General features: G+C 41.1%; 1 pseudogene; it reads right to left on the minus strand.

Moving 5' to 3' along the window:
- LOC147608702 (uncharacterized) overlaps positions 1–16,820 on the minus strand; it is an 88,959-nt pseudogene that overhangs the window by 4,732 nt on the left and 67,407 nt on the right.

Here is a 16,820-nt window from a genome sequence, read left to right on the forward strand (position 1 = left end):
GCACCAATTGATACCCCATTGAAAGAAGGTATTCTGCCATCACCTAGCCTTGCCTTCCCATGCAATGATGAAGTTATTGATGCTAACGAGGACATGGCTAATGAGATGTGGGCAGCAGTTCATGAAAGAGTTAATGAGAATATGTCCTCTATTATTTCACCTCCATTCTCTGAGGTAGATTTTACCAGGGGCACAGAAAACAACTCTAGACGCCCAAGCATCCAGGAGGAAGTTCAAATAATTGTTTCTCCTAGAAGTAAGCATACAATGAAAACCTTACCATCATATTTGGGAGAATATGAGAACTGTTCTCAAACCTTGAGGATACCCTCCATGCATAGAAAGTTGACAAAGGAGATGGATATGGGCATCATGCAAGCTATTTTGTCAGCACCAGTGGCTTGTACCTTACCTTTGCTTGATTTGATAAAGCTTCGTCCAGAGTTGTGGAATGATATTGCCACCTATTTGTTAGAGCAGGTATTGCTACAAAAGGATCACCATCATTGTCCTATACACCCTGAGACAAAGCATGTTATGCCAGTTCCTATCAACAAAGTAGGGAAATTTTGTGAGGACGATCAGGGAAATGCTATCCTCCCATTAGAAGTGCGAAAAGTAGCTTCAACTGGAATACTTGATAGTGGTGCAGGAGTGGGCATTGTGACAAGGTCCATTTGGGAAAAGTGGGGCAAACTAGCTATTAGGAGTACCAGGATGCGCTTGTAGCTAGCAGATGGAAGCTTAGAACATCCCCTTGGGCTGCTTGAGAACATATTGGTCACCACATGTGGGATTGAATATGAGCACACCTTTGCAGTAGTGGATTTTGGAAAACATCCAAACTATGAAGTGATATTGGGTAGACCATTCATGCGACAATTTCAAATGATTCAAGATTGGGGATACAATTATTTGTACCTCCGACATGATTCTATCATCACAAGGGTCAACCGAAAGAATCACTCATATCGTGATGTAACAAGGTCTCCCATAGATGAGTTTGATTCTGCTTCATTCGAGGGCTCAAGAGTTACATTGTCAGATGGGCGAGAAGATCTGTGGATGTGTGGAGCCTCATGTAAGGATTTCAACACTGAGAGACTTAAGGGTAATCTAAGTGTATCAGATGAGGCATACATTCCACAACCCTTCCCTGAGCATTTAATTGATCCACTAGAATGGAGTCATGTCCTTGCAACATTATCGACATGTGCTTTACCTAAGCCAATTCAATTTTGTGACTCAGATGGATATGACATTATTCTTATATGAATGGTACAACCACGAGACCTTCTTGATGTTTTGTACTATGGGGATGCATCCACAATAGCACTGCATGTAGAGGAAGTCTCAGTGGAGGATTTGACACTCGAATCTGCTAATGATGTTGATAAGGAAGATGGATGGGACTCTGATTTTGATAATGATGTGACAATCCCTGAGGAAGAGTTAGGAAAGGCACGCCTGCTCTTGAGAGGGAGGGAGGTTCAAGTAGAGATCCCTCGAAGCCGACCTAAACGTAAATGCTGTAAGAGCCATAAGAGAATCCGTAAACAAGATGAGAGGGAACGACGTGAGAGAATACACATGAATGAGTGGGATGATGAGTGAGTGAGCAATAGCAAGATTGAACTTGTGTGTGTGTTAAGTCTATGTCAATGGTAGTAGTATTCTTAGCATTCTCTCCATCAAATGGATAAGCTTTTGTGCAGCGGTACGGGTTGAATCCCTAGCTCCAAAAGGGATGCAAATCCCATTGGATTGAGCTACATATGGATCATACTACTCTTGCTACAAGTGAGAGAGTTTTTCGTCTCTCCCTTATCATACCTTTAAAAATGACTCTGTCACCCCCCTTCCTTTTATTTATGTTTTTTCTCTAGAATTTACACACCCCCTCTTCTTAGATTAAAGTATGTTACTTTGAACCTTATTGAGCAAACATAAGTACTTCGTGCTTATGTTCTCAAATAATTTCATTTGCTAAAAGTATTGCTAGAATGCTACCAAAACATTACAAGAATTTTGTATAACTATGTTTATTAAAAGTACTTATGACATATCCTTAATGTTGCTATACCCCTCCCCATCCCCCCTGTGGGCCAAGGCCCCCTCCCCCTAACTTAAATTTAAGATTTAGTATTCACCTAAATACATGGCCTTACCCCTACCTTATAAGCTTATGCCTCATTTCAAAATACCTCCCTCTTGTACACTCATGTGATATCATAAGTTTTCTAAGAGTGAATCCCCCAGGGAGAACTAATAAATAAGTTTTTAAATAGGTGCATTACCAAATGTAGGTTTCACATTCTAGACCTACCCACCATGTCTGTTATGAGCCATAAGTGAGTGGTCAACATGTTCTCTTATTGGTTGCAACTTAGCTTGCAAACCTCAGGGTGACCCCATGACGAAGGATCAAATTTCCTTCCTTTTAACTTAAGAGGGCATACTAATGGACTTATGAATATTAAGTTTTCCTCTAAAGGGTATTATTCAAATTCTTCATCCCCTTATGTGAAGGGCAAATTGCATCCCAAGGCTTCAAAATTTTCTTCTAAAGGGTAGCCTTTTCTTCATCCCCCTTATGTGGGGGGGGGGGGTAAAAAGAATCAAGAAAAGGGCTCCCAAGGCTTCAAACTTAAGAGCTAGATGCAAGGAAAATTGGGAACGCTTATAGATAGGAACAATTGCACAAGGGATTTTGAGATGGTTTAAAGTTATTGAGAGAAGGATGCACTTATGTATTGGAAATCATTCTATGGGGGCATTTGAGATGGCCTAATGTTATTGAAGGGAAGGACATGGGTTAGAGTAGATGGAGAAGTAATACTACAAGCATTTGAGATGGCCTAATGTTATTGAAGGGAAGGACATGGGTTAGAGTAGATGGAGAAGTAATACTACAAGCATTGAGCATGTTGTAGAAGGGGTTGTGTAAAACATGTGTGTAACTCTATCAAAAATGTCTCACTACATCGCTATTTTTTTTTCAAAAGCCCCTTTTTTTCTGAGGATGCAATGCACCACTCACACACACCATAGATGTTAGGGTTTGAACATGTGTCTTTTCGTTTGGGTAGGGTAGAATGGCTCGAGCTACAGTGCTTGGGGCCCCAACCACAATGGCAAATTTGTATTGTAGGTTTGTGTAATTATAAGCTATGAAATCTTTGTGCATGTGTTCTTTTGGAAATCCTCCTATTATATGTATGTGTAAACATGTTGATTTGCAGACAAATATAGACATCGTAGTAGCTCTTCACCAGCGGCGGCGTGGCATCCCGCTTTGGAGAAACATTCTACATCGTCTCCCACCAATGCTGAGGGGGAGGCCTGGTGTGTGAGCTTGACGACACGAACCAGACATACCACATGTGCCTCACTAGACCCGTCAATATTGGGGCACTTTATACACACTATCATGAGATTGGGGCATTTTAATGTATTTATATCGTCCAAAATTAAGAAAAATTGGCTGAGCTTTTAAGTAGCCCTTATTTTAAGGAATATTTTTCATATATTTCAGTTATAAAATTGACATATAGTAGAGATTTCAGAAACAATAAATTGGATACATTTGAGATTTGTTTTGATATTTATTGGTTGAAAAATATGTTTTTTTTCAAGCATTAGTGTGGGGCACCCCCTTCCTTGGAATGCCAAAATGTCTATCAAGTCCAATCCTCTAGATTGGGATCATGAGTTTTTGGGATAGAGGAGCTAAGACTTAAGTGTAGTGGAGTGGGACTCGAGGGTATCCATTTTCCAATCATCCAATGCCCACATGTAAAACATCAATGGCCTCCTCCCCTTAACAATATTAAGTGCGGATTTATCATGCTATGAAATGAGTATTTTGAGTTTCTTTTTTTCCCTCATGAATGTTCAAAAATTTCTCTTGAATAATTAAATTTTGTGTGCTAAAGGTTTTTTAGGCCTACCTATGGGGGGAGGGTGGTTTCTCCTTTTCCCCAAACCCAGACATTAGGAAAATTCTGGACTCAAAAGAGGGCTGTTTCAACAATAATATAATAATAGACACATAGATTGAGTGACATGTAATCTACGAACGAGATTCACCGGTGGTGGGACCTCTGTACAAACCCACCCAAAACGTGGAGAAACTCTTATCTTCATGAAATATTAAAAAAAACCATCACCTTGTCTTAAAATATTTAAAATCGTTTTTTTGTCAGAAACTAACACAATAAAAGAATGTTTTCCACATTCCTGTGTTAGACGTGGAGCACTAAAAAATTCTTTCCACCACCCCTACAACTAATGAAGCTTGAATGCTTGGAATAGCTAGATACACATTCTCCCGGTTATTCCCTCAACTTGGTTCCACTTTTGAATCTTGAAACATCTTTGGCGCCCAAAAAGAACACACCGTCCCTCATTTCATCCTCCCTCCTTGATCCACAAAAGCGGTTAGCCCAGTCATCCACTTTCTGCTACTTCTTCTTTCTCATACGTCTGTTATTCTATCATGGCACCCGAAAGTGGACTGAAACGAGCAAGGAGCAGTATCTCATCTGTTGTGTTGTATAACATAAAAGACGAGAACGAAGAATGGATTCCCCAAGTATACAGGAAGTACTCTTGGGTCACTATGCAGCCAGGAAAACAAGGCCACTACCGAGTGAAGGTAAAAGCATCTGAAGACTTGGCCAAACATTGGAAAGGAAGGATCCTTGACTTTAAGATGGCACCAGGAGGGAAAACTGTCAAAGAAGTGTTGATCCAGCATGTATTCATGCAAAAAGAGATTAACGTGGGACCATTGGAAGGACTTCCAAGACACAGACCACATTGTAAGTGCTTGTGTTTTGTATTTCAACGTTGCAAATAAGGTGATTGATATACATTTTTCTGCCTTGCACAGATTTGTACCCATCCAACCTTCAGGAGTGGGAGCCTGCACAATGCTTGACGGGGTTCTTGAATGTCGTACATGGTGAGGTGGGGGAACTTCAATATGAAGGTCGTGCACCAAGTGATCTCGCAAGAAGTAGAACATATTTCTATGACTCATTTTATACCTTGCCCACTCAATCGAGTCGACATGGAAAGTTGGAACGTATTCCGTTGCCCGCACTTGATAGTCCGGAGTGGCCATTGCTTGACACAGAAGTGATAGAGTCATACAGGACCAAAATGTTTAATGATATTAAATGTGCTATGAAGCCTAGCATTGGTGCAAGAAATGTGCACTTAAGTTTGTTTGTTCCAATTGCATGCTTTGTTCATTTATTTTCTGATTGTAAACAATTGAGAAAAACTAGAACAACTTTTGTGTGCAAAGATGTAGATGAAGTCTGGCTTGATCATTTGTTTGACAAAGGTTGGAGAGTGAAATCATCAAAGGGAGATGATTTGATCGAATGTCGATTGAACACCTCCGACATTGCATTTCGGTGAGTGTTAAAACATTAAAATGTATTTTTGTGAAACAGTTACAACGCTTATTTGATTATTCTCGGAAAATTATCCTAATGGTATTTTGGAATCAGATACTATATTGCCAGGCAACATCTGTGCATGTCATTTACTTATAGAAGGTGGCGATGGATCAACAACAACTGGGAAAGCATGGACCAAGATACAAGAGATGGCAGCCACTCTTGCTTGATAGATATAGTTATGATTCGACAGGGTCACCCATCTTTGACATTGGAAGTGGAAGAGAATTGGACTCTCGAATATGTTAGGAAGGAATTAGAAGTAGCTATTCAGAATCCTCCAGATCAATTTTGCTTCAAGATCGATGGTCGGAAGCTAAGTAAAAGAAGAGAGCATCAGATCATTTGTAAAGATGTTGCAGCCCCACATGAATTGGAGGCACTAGAAGATATATGATGTGACCATGTATACGGTGACAATGTATTTTCCATATGCAATAAACTTATCTATTCAGAACATTGCTTTTGTAATGCTTTATTGTTTAAAACAATGTAATGAAGGCAAGAATTCCCCAATTGAATTTTTATGTACACAAAAAAAGGCTTAAAGTAAGAAAGCAAGCAGTGAAGGAACACAGTAGCAAATTTGATCCTCTGATTTTCAAATGATAAGTGTATTTACATTTGATGTTCTCCCTCCAATACATGTATAGCTGCATATTTACGAACGTACATTTGTTGGAAGAAGGAAAAAACTATTTATGGCTGGAACCCATAGGTATCGGCTTCAGGATGGAGCCAGGGCTCTTCTCCTAAGTATGGAGCCCATGAAAGAGGCTCAGACGGGCCTATCCCCCCTCGTGGATTGGGCGGGATGAAGTCCACTGGCCCGTCTGGAGGCATAACTTCAGCGACCTCGATCAATTTCGCAATCGTTTCCTCCCTAAACGTTTGGACGTCTAGGTCCACGTAGCAAGACATTGATGGAAACTGCCATCACAATTCATCAAGGCATAAATAAGATCAACATGACAATATATAAGAAGATAAACAAGCGCACAAATGCGTATGGGAGCTGAAAATGCTTACATCCTCTGAAGGGAGCTGAAAAATGCTTCGTAGCAGCAACATTGCATTAAGTGCAACCCTCCACCCACAGCTGTAGCCATCTTCTTGTTTGGGGACACTAACCCTACGGATGGTCGATCGATCCAGGGTGTCGATGTCCATGCTGAGGCTCTCGTAAGCTGCCATTAGTTTCCTGACTCCACTGTAAACAGAGACCAATCATTATCCTGATCAATCCGGACTTCTAACTCAAACAATAATATGTATCTTAATGATTTTTACTTACAGCAAAACATTTCCATGGACACCAGATGTCGAATTTGCAAGGTAAATGACATTTTCTTGCACGTCGACTAGTAGAAGACTCCAATGGGAACTGCACAATAGAATTCTATTAGTTTCAATCCAAAGGAAGCACTACATAACTCGTGTACGGTGATTCCTATAAACATCATGCGAGAGAGAGAGAGAGAGAGAGAGAGAGAGAGAGAGAGAGAGAGAGAGAGAGAGAGACAAACTCACTTTTCATGATATGCCAAAAAAAATACTCGGGCATCGTCCAGCTGGACCTCCCGAAACCAGTTCAGCACATCGAGGTACGGAACTGCCTCTACTACCAACAGTGTTGAGACCAGTGAATCAATCTGGAACACTCGTTGCTGTACATCCTCGGGCAATAGCGAAATAACAAAACTTCACAAGGAAACATATCAAGAGTGAGGCATCAACTTTAAGAGCCAAGAATGAAAAATTGTGGGAGGACAGAGAAAAGCGTATACCTTAAAATACATCTGAGCACTTTGTCGTTGACTTCAGTTTTGGGATCAAACAAAATGTTGATTTCTTCAGCATGAATCGGGAAATAACATCTATGCCCTCTAATATTAAAGGGTACATAGAACTCCGGCAACAAAAATTGCAGCGCCTCCCGATTCATGGCGTGGAGTGCTCGAACATTTTCCCTTTTTGCTTGCAATGCAAGCATTGCAGCTTGATGTTCCCTTTGAGCGCTTGTCATTAAATTTGCCCGAGTCTGATGCTCATGATCTGGACCTCCCTCGGTCACCTCTTCAATTCTCACTTTTTGTACAGGCCGGACATCCAAAATTTGTAACATTCGTTCATCAGTAAACGTAACTGGTCTAAGTGACTTATCGTATCTGAAACGAAGGGCTATAAGGCTGAAAAAATCTTTGTCCATTACTGTCACCCTGTGTGCGTGGGCAGCAAGAACGTAACTATCCAAAAAACAATCAAGTAATACACTTTCATCACATTCTATGAGTGGGAATGGATGGAGACTGTCGTGTAGGAGGTGATTTAATTGACACCAATAAGAGGTGGATTATCGTGAATCCTTTGCCCTTTGGTCATGCGTTATGGTGAATTCACCATAACGCGAGTCTAAGGGCCAGTCAAAGCAAAACAATCCTCCTCGCGTTATAGTGAATCGATTTTCGCGAATCTCTTACGTTTGCCTTCTCCCTTGGTGATTCGATCCACCATAAGACATGGAGCTTATTGAGATTCTAATGGCCCGTCGTGTGCTTTAAGGTGAATCGAGTCACCACGGCAGAAGGCAAACAGTCGAAGAATAAACAATGGCACAGGGCAAACAGTCGAAGAAAAAACAAAACAAACAAGCAATATACAAGAAACTTACAAAACAATCAAGTATTATACAAAAACTTACATTTCTTGCTTGTGAATGGATGGAGACTGTCGTGCAGGTGTTGGAAAGTCGGCTCAGTACTGTGGCGGTAGTCGGAAGTCAGCTGGAGGCAAGCAGGAGGACGGACAAGGCAAAATCGATAAGAGGACGAAAAGGTGGCGTGATTAACGGCTTTGATTAGTCTTTAGAGCGAACACACGTGCTGGCGGGCTGCCAGGGCGACTAGGCGGCGCTAACGTGTCGTATAGCATTAAAAAGGGCTTTGATTAAACTTTATACCTTGTACACGTGCTAGGTACACGGCGGGATGCCACGTGGCATTCATGGAATGGCGGGTGAAAACGCGGCGCTGATGTGTCGCGTAGCATTAAAAGCGGATTTTGTAGGATACTCATCTCATTTATTGCCTCTTTTGCTAGGTACACGGCGGGATGCCACGTGGCAGTCATGGAATGGCGGTTGAAAACGCGGCGCTGACGTGTTGCGTAGCATTAAAGACGGATTTTCTAGGATACTCATCTCATTTATTGCCTCTCATTTATCCCACCAACGGCCTTCATCTCCATCAACGACTGACTATCTCCTCCAACCCTCCTTCATCAATCATCCTCCTGTATCCAACGTCAAAGACAAACCTCCAACCTCCTTCATCTCCATCTCCTGCGACGATTGTGTACAATTCGTTTTCCTGGTATTTTTATCTCCTTTGTGCTTTTTTCTTCTTTTGTTATTTCGTTGTTTTGGTTTCAGTCGTGGAGAACTTCTTGCTTTGTCTTTTCATCGCGTTAAGGTGAATTGAAAACCTATGACTCCTCGCGTTATGGTGAATTGACTGCGAAGTAGAGTATTTTAATTCGTTCGACACCTCCTCTCTCAGTATGGGTACTGGAGAACTATCTTTATTTTTAGATCAACATAACGTTAGAGGCGTTGCCAAAGGATGATAAAGTCGTCATATTGCGGTGAATCAATTCACCACAAAGCGAGCGAAGGTCCCATAGGAAGCACAATACTCCTCCTCGCATTATGGTGAATCGATTCACCATAACGCGAGAAGAGGTCCTTGACTTAGCTGCAATTTTATTTGCGTTAGGGAAAATAGATTCACTACAACGCGAGGAGGAATACCTGGATTCCTCTGGCATCTCCTCTCGCGTTATGTTGAATCCATTTACATTTTCTTCTTTTGTTATTTCGTTGTTTTGGTTTTAGTCGAGGAGAACTACTTGCTTTGTCTTTTCATCGCGTTAAGGTGAATTGAAAACCTATGACTCCTCGCCTTATGGTGAATTGACTGCGAAGAAGAGTATTTTAATTCGTTTGACACCTCCTCTCTCAGTATGGGTACTGGAGAACTATCTTTATTTTTAATTCACCATAACGTTAGAGGCGTTTCCAAAGGATGATAAAGTCGTCATATTGCGGTGAATCAATTCACCACAACGCGAGCGAAGGTCCCATAGGAAGCACAATACTCCTCCTCGCATTATGGTGAATCGATTCACCATAATGCGAGAAGAGGTCCTTGACTTAGCTGTGATTTTATTTGCGTTAGGGAAAATAGATTCACTACAATGCGAGGAGGAATACCTGCATTCCTCTGGCATCTCCTCTCGCGTTATGTTGAATCCATTTACACCACAGAGATTTGTTGTTTAAGATCGACTGTCTCTTGATTCATTGCCTGCACTAATATTTTCCATGTCTTTTCTACAGACTTGAATTCAGCCATGTCGCAAGTTCAAGTCGAATTTGATGTGGACGAAGAGATCAAAGAAACTCCTGCAACTCTATTATATGACTTCCTGTACAAATGTCGACATCATGATTTGCACCCTGCAATTTCGTTGATGTTCAATAGCGATTTTTCTCTGGAGGAAACATTGTCTAGCCATCATGGATACTTCGAAGAGGCAAAGCAAGAGTTTGACGAGCTCACAAATGAAGAACCAATGATGATTGATGGGAAAAGTCACATTCATTTTAATCTCAAGGTTTCGCCGGATAAGAAGCAGAGGTTAAACAGGGATTGGCACAAGGTGCCATGTGACAAGAAGAGAGCCTTGCTTTGCCCTTTTCACAAAAGAAAGTGCCGCTTGATGGAATACTCCTACGCCTTCTTATGCTTCTTGCACATGAACGTGCAATTAACAGATGAAGAAGGTACAGAGCCGCTTGCAAAAATTGAAAGTGAAGACACGATTTCTCGTCAGGCAAGTCCCACCGCTGAGGATGCTGCTGAAGAGGAGGACACTCCTCATGTCATTGAGGAGTTCAATGTTGAAGAAGAGAGGAAGCTTAGTTCGGTGGTTGATATTGAGGCAGTTAGAGAACAAAACAGTGATGTAGGTCAGCTTGTGATTGAATCAGATGACTCCTCCCCCATTCCAACGCCATTACTCCCCTCCTACCAAGTAGGAGATTCAGAGTATATATTGCTGACAGACATACAACGTGTATTTAACTTAAGGGAAGATCAGTGCATAGCTTTCATAGCCCAGAATCTGGAGGTCGATGACAATTTTGTAGATGATGATGGTATAGACAAGTACCTACTAGTGGATAGCCATATAAAAGACACTGAGTTCCTTTCTGCTGCAGCAACACTAAATATGATCTATGCTGATGCCCTTAGATATGAAGGAAAAGATGCCACAGAGGAAGAGCTACAAGAAGCAAGGGACAGATTGAATATCACCAACATGGGAGGGTGTAGGGATGTGCCAAACAAGTCAGCGGAAAACGTTCCTAGTTCGAGCACTAATTTATGGCAAGACGCCTTGCTTGAAGCAGATGAGAACCAAGAGGTTAGTTTTTTTTTGTTCTGGATTTGGCTTTATTAACTTTGTCCTGAAATGTTTGGTGATGTTGTTTCTGGCTAATGCTCCTTTATTTTTCAGTTGGAAATATATGAAGACACATTCCTCAAACGTGCTTCAGGCAAGCGTATGGCGGGATTGGGCCACGATTCGACACTAGGAACATATATACACCGCCTAAAATTCCCTCAAATTGTGATATTCCACGCTAGCTACTCGAAGGACAACGCCAGTTTTCCTCTGATGGCGATAAAGACTTTATCCAGGTATTTAGGTGGCTACCACGTAAGGCTGAATGCAAACAAGGCAATACTTCTGGAGCGGCAAGCAGCTGTTCGAATTTTTGGAGAGGGACCTGGAGTATATTCGTTAAGATGTAAATATTATTTAACATATGCTGCTTACGGGTTGGCATGTGGAATCACAGATCCCAATCTGTTGAGTGATTGCGGGAAGAAGCATCTTCTTAGAACAGCAAGACCAATGGTCCCTCTTGTGCCATTAATAGAGGATGAAGAAGATGATGCAGAAACGTCAACAAAAAAGGCTCGGCTGGGGGAAGTCTCTGATCAAGATTAACAAATTTAGATTGTTCCAGTTTCTCAGAAGTTTCGTCATATTTCTCAATACTCTTCTTGTTTACCATTGCAAACTATGAAATGTATATATATTGGAAACATTTATATGGGACATAGATGAAAGCTCTTGTTCTTTTAAAATCTTTCTCGGTTACATCACTGTTTTACAATATATATTTCAATGATCAATTTTCTTCCACACTCTGCCCTGTCTTTGTCGTTGTCTTAGCCATTCAGCATGATTCTGCTTTCCCTGTGAGGAGACATATATTGAACGTCTCCGTTCAGCCTGAACCTTTCTTATTGCACATGACACAGCTGATTCAGCATGTTTGATCTTCACACGAGCCCTCACTTGAATCCGCCTATACCACCACTGACATAGTTGCTTCATGGGATTACTTTTCTTTATTCCTCCTCCATGTTGAGTGGCCCTTTGATAGGCACAACGTGCTTGCCAATGAGATCTTTCCATGCCTTGGGTAGACCAAATCCCAAGGCTTCCAAACTCTTCCGCAAAGAAGGTTCCATGTGCATGCAAAATGTGCTACAAATGCTCAACAACAACAAGACATTTAGTATCGTACAATATTTTTTGAACAACAAAAAATACTCAAAGCTGTAGGTTTTCAAGTAATAACCATGTATTGTGTCAAGTTTGTCGCACCCCATGCCTTTTCATAGCTAGTGTAGAACTCTGTCACAACTGCCTCAAATTTCTCAACATCCCCATCTTCAAACCTTGCTTTTTGCAACAAAGGTGCTAGGCGATCAAGCGCCAACCACGCTTTGGCCTTTGCCACCCTTGCTTGTCCTGAAGAGCCTCGGTCAGGTACAGCTGCATGAAGCTTCCTCCACACCTCAAAATCTGTACCCAGATGACCTCTCTGGGTATGATTAGATAAGAACTTTCTGGCTTTTGCACCTCCAAAACATGGTTTGCTAGGAACATTTCCGGTCTTCCCTGATCTTCTCAAGTCCTTCTCAATCTTCACTTGACCACAATGTAAACCTGCATCTGAAAGCACTTGCTCTATTTTTTTAATAGTTCTTTCACTCTCTACTGCTGGTTTCATATTCCATGAAAATTCGATGTACATGTAGACTAGTTTCTCAATTATTCTAACCAGCGCATGCAAAACACAAATATGAACTCTGATCAAAGGGATAGGAAGAATTGGATCCCAAGTAGGATCCACTCCTGGAGCATCACGATTTGGGGGTTCACGCCTATTACTGATTGCATTTGGGCATTTCCATTCTCTCTCTTTTCCTCCTTTGGAGACACCTCGTTCGGTCATACAATACAGGCAAGGATACTTGGCCATTGCTCCTTGGGAAATACCAAACATGCATTTCAAGGTTTTAAGATCTGCAGCCAGGTGCCATTCAACCTCATATTCACCATATCCTTCTACATAAAGCTTTTCGCCATTCGACTGCTGCTGGATAGTGGAAGGAAGCTCAGTCTGGTTGAAGTACCACTTCAGAATTTCATGGGTCTCTGTTGGAACCTATTAACAACAACTATTAGATTGTCTACAACATCATAACAAGAGGATAGCAACATAATATTCTTTATTTAAAAATGGATAGCACGTCACCTCAAATGCAGCCAGCCACCAAATCTCATTTTCGGATTGTACACTAAAGTGCTTCTCATCAGCATTACTGATACTTGCATCCAAAGCTCTATTCATTAAAGTAATGCTAACCCTTTCCAGCTTCTGTCCTTTGATCACCTCACTCTCATCAAGTTTCAAAACAAATTTCAGCCTTCCATTGCACTCATGTACACTGATGTCATAAAATTTCACCATAGCCATTTGTAATTTACGAACATCCATGATGAAATTGTTGAACTCTGTAAGCTCTATAATTTTCTGTTCCCCGCTCTTTTTAGTCACTGTCAATGTGCTAGACACGTGACAAGGCTCTCCAACAAGTTCGACCATTCCCAAGTTGAGAATATTTCGAGCTTTGTTTACGTGAAATGGTTTTGGAATGGGAATTACTGTCTTTTTTCCAAGCTTGCAATTGAAACCCTCTTTTACTTTATTAAACAACATCCTGTAAGACTTTGTGCTTATACCAGCCATGTCACATATACCTTGTGCATCTGCAGGCGTGAATGCTTCACTCACCTCTTGCAAGGATTGCTTTGCTATGTCTGATCGAAGTCTTGCAAACTTAGGATGCTGTATTGCTGACTCCATGATGTCTCTTGTCAGAACTTTGCCAAATATATCAGAACCTTGCTCTTTTGGACCCACAACATCTGTTACCATCCTGAAGCAACAACGATAGCTATTTCAGTCCACCATTCATCTAACTATACCACCCCCACACCCAATCCCTCATCTCCAAGAAAGGAACTAAAGATGAAAATGAAAGTGAGTGCTCAAAGAAATTTAAGCTCAAAGAAATTATAGATCCCAATACCTGCAAGCTTTTACACGACGCTTCCATTGGCCACCTCCAACATTGAGTTCTTCCAATGGTTTGATCTTTCTCTTGCGTAATCGAGCACCTAATGGCGTGTCTTTCAAATATTGCAATTTTCTGTTGAACTTTTCAAGTTGTTTTCGAAGGTGTGCATTCTCACTCTCCAATGTGAAATTGTTGATTTCTCGAACTGCCAAAATTTCATTCTTCTCCTTTATAGTGTCCTGCATCTTACAAATAGTCTGCTGCAAATGATCAAACTCTTTTTGTAACCCAGCACAAACTTTTGCCTTGTCCTCGTTTGAAGCTTGCAAAGCTGTTGTGATCGATGCCAAGTAAAAATTCGCACCTTCAAGCATTTTTATCCTGGCATCTCTATCACTCAAATGTCTTTCAAAGATACTTTGACATTGGCCAAACAGTCTTTTGCAATACCCAAGCAATCCATTTTCACCCTCACACACAAACTTGAAGAAACTTGTCAACCCAAAGAATGATGGAGATTGAGAGGAGGTTGGATCTGGTGGGTAAATACTACCATCCAACCAAAGGTCCATGTTTTTCTTTCCTTCATTTCGAAGCTCAGTAATGCGGGCTTCGCATGCTGGCCTAGACCAATTTCTTTTACAGCAGGGAGCATAATCGGGTTCTACTTGGAAGTGGATGTCCACCTTTTTCCTCTTTTGCTGCACAGGTTCCATTGCATTGTTCTGTGCTTTAACAACACCAAAAAGCATAATGAACTCACACTTTAACCAAAAAAAACCTTAGATATTACACTTATCTCCCGTGAAGAAGATTGCTTCATTAAAACCAAAAGACAACATCACTAAATAATACCTCCTTGTCCATCAAACAAACTTGTTGGTATCCTGGATGAACCCAAATGTACAGAGTACTTGTAAGCACAACCCTCACTTGAAAAAGGTAAGAAATGGAATTGTTATTCATGCACATGCAGGTATGGCGCATGAAAAACAAATACTTTTCCATCCTTTTTCAAAACTTGCCGCCTTGAGAAGAAGAGAAAATCAAAAACCTCCCGCTCAAAAAAACTCGGATTTGGAGTGGTAGTGGTTGTGCAATCGGGAAGACAATGAGGGAGACAATGCAAGATGATGGGTTGCAGGGACTAAGTTCGGTTAGCAGAGTTGGCTTCGTTACATTCAAAAGTGTAATGAAGAAAGAGAGTGGTGTCTTTTTTCAATAAAATAAGGCACCATAGTGGGAATAAAAAACTATACTCAAGATGCATTGTTTTGAATTAAAAAACACCCTACATGTCAGTTAATGGAATAAAGAACTCAAAAACGACGCACGTGCCCTCCAATATTATATGTGGATTTATTGGCTTGCTTTGTCCACATCACCATCCCAAGGGATCTCTTACAAGGCCCCTTTTTGAGTCCAAATTTTCCCTATGGTACCTCAGTCCTTCTTTCATGGATTCTTCACTACTAGTTTCAATGGTGGCTAGGTTCCTTAAGACACTCAGGTGTGTGCTTGCTAAATAACCTGAACCCACACTTTTTTGATAAGAAGATCCTGGGTGATTGGATGCACTATCGTTAGGTGTGTAAGATCATCTCCGATGAGCTTTCCAGATCTTAAGTGCATGTATGTATGATTTGATAAGCTACTTTGTTGACCCAATTTAATTTTGATCTGATTCTATCACTCTATTTCTGAGGTCGGGAGATTGCAGAGAATAGTTCATGGCGTGAATTGTCAGAAAGCGGTTCACGTCGAACATTTTTATGCACTTTCATGTGTTTAAAACTTTTTGCTTTTAGGGTCAGAACCCCTCGTCCTTGTTGTAGGCGTCCCTCCCTTACTGACCTTTGTGGCCTTAGCCTAACCGTTCGTTGGTTGGACTAAATCGTGAGTTTGGAGGAAAAGTTCATGTTGTGATAAAAAAGGATTCACGCCGTGAAGGTTTTCTAATTGGCTCACGTTGTGAACAAATTGGTTCACGTTGTGAAGAGTTCTGAAAAAGTTCATGGCATGAATGTTTTTTTGAACTTTCACGATTCTAAATCTTGTCAGAATTCGTGGCATCAGAGGCGTCATGATAAGGTTACCTAGTTTTGGCAAGGCAATCCCATGATTTACGGCGTTAATTGTGATGCTTATGTTCGGAGCAATTCGCGGCGTGAAGTTGTAGAAAAAGTTCATGGCGTGAATGTTTTTCTACCGTTTCACGTGGAAACTTTTTGCTTCGAATGTTATGGTTTTGGGTGCAAAATACTTATCCAACGGATCCCAAAATGATGATTGTGCCACGCCTAAGGAGTGGAATACAAGTTCACGGCATAGTCAATGGCTCCTTATGTTTTTTGTTTTTGTGAATTTTTGGAAAAGAAGAAAACAAACACCAACCTGTTCATTCACACCAACTTGTTCATTCACGTTGATGCTTCAAATGATGCAATTATCAAAATTAACAATTAAAAATAGTGAAGCTCTATTCTAAGACCATTCCACCACACACATACACAACAACACAACCAATTAACAGGATTTCTTACTTCCACACAAATCTTATCCATTCATTTTCTACACAATGCACTACCAAAATGCAAGGGCAATCATGAAGCTTATGCAATGGGAGATGAAACTCTAAGAGAAAGGAAGAAATAAAGGTGTTTCAGTGGCACCAAAAATGTTATGGGCTACCACACCTCCAAGAGGGAACTCAATGCATTCACCTAAAGGATGGGCAATAGATCACTAGGGCACTTACCAATGATTTGAACTTGAGTCCCTTAAGGCCTCCAAGCTCACTTTTTAAGCTCAAAACCTCCAAGCTCCACCTCCACGCTGTCAC

Source organism: Cibotium barometz, chromosome 52 (assembly GCF_041138505.1).
Source record: "Cibotium barometz isolate CiBa-2024 chromosome 52, ASM4113850v1, whole genome shotgun sequence".
In the NCBI taxonomy this organism is placed as follows: domain Eukaryota; kingdom Viridiplantae; phylum Streptophyta; class Polypodiopsida; order Cyatheales; family Cibotiaceae; genus Cibotium; species Cibotium barometz.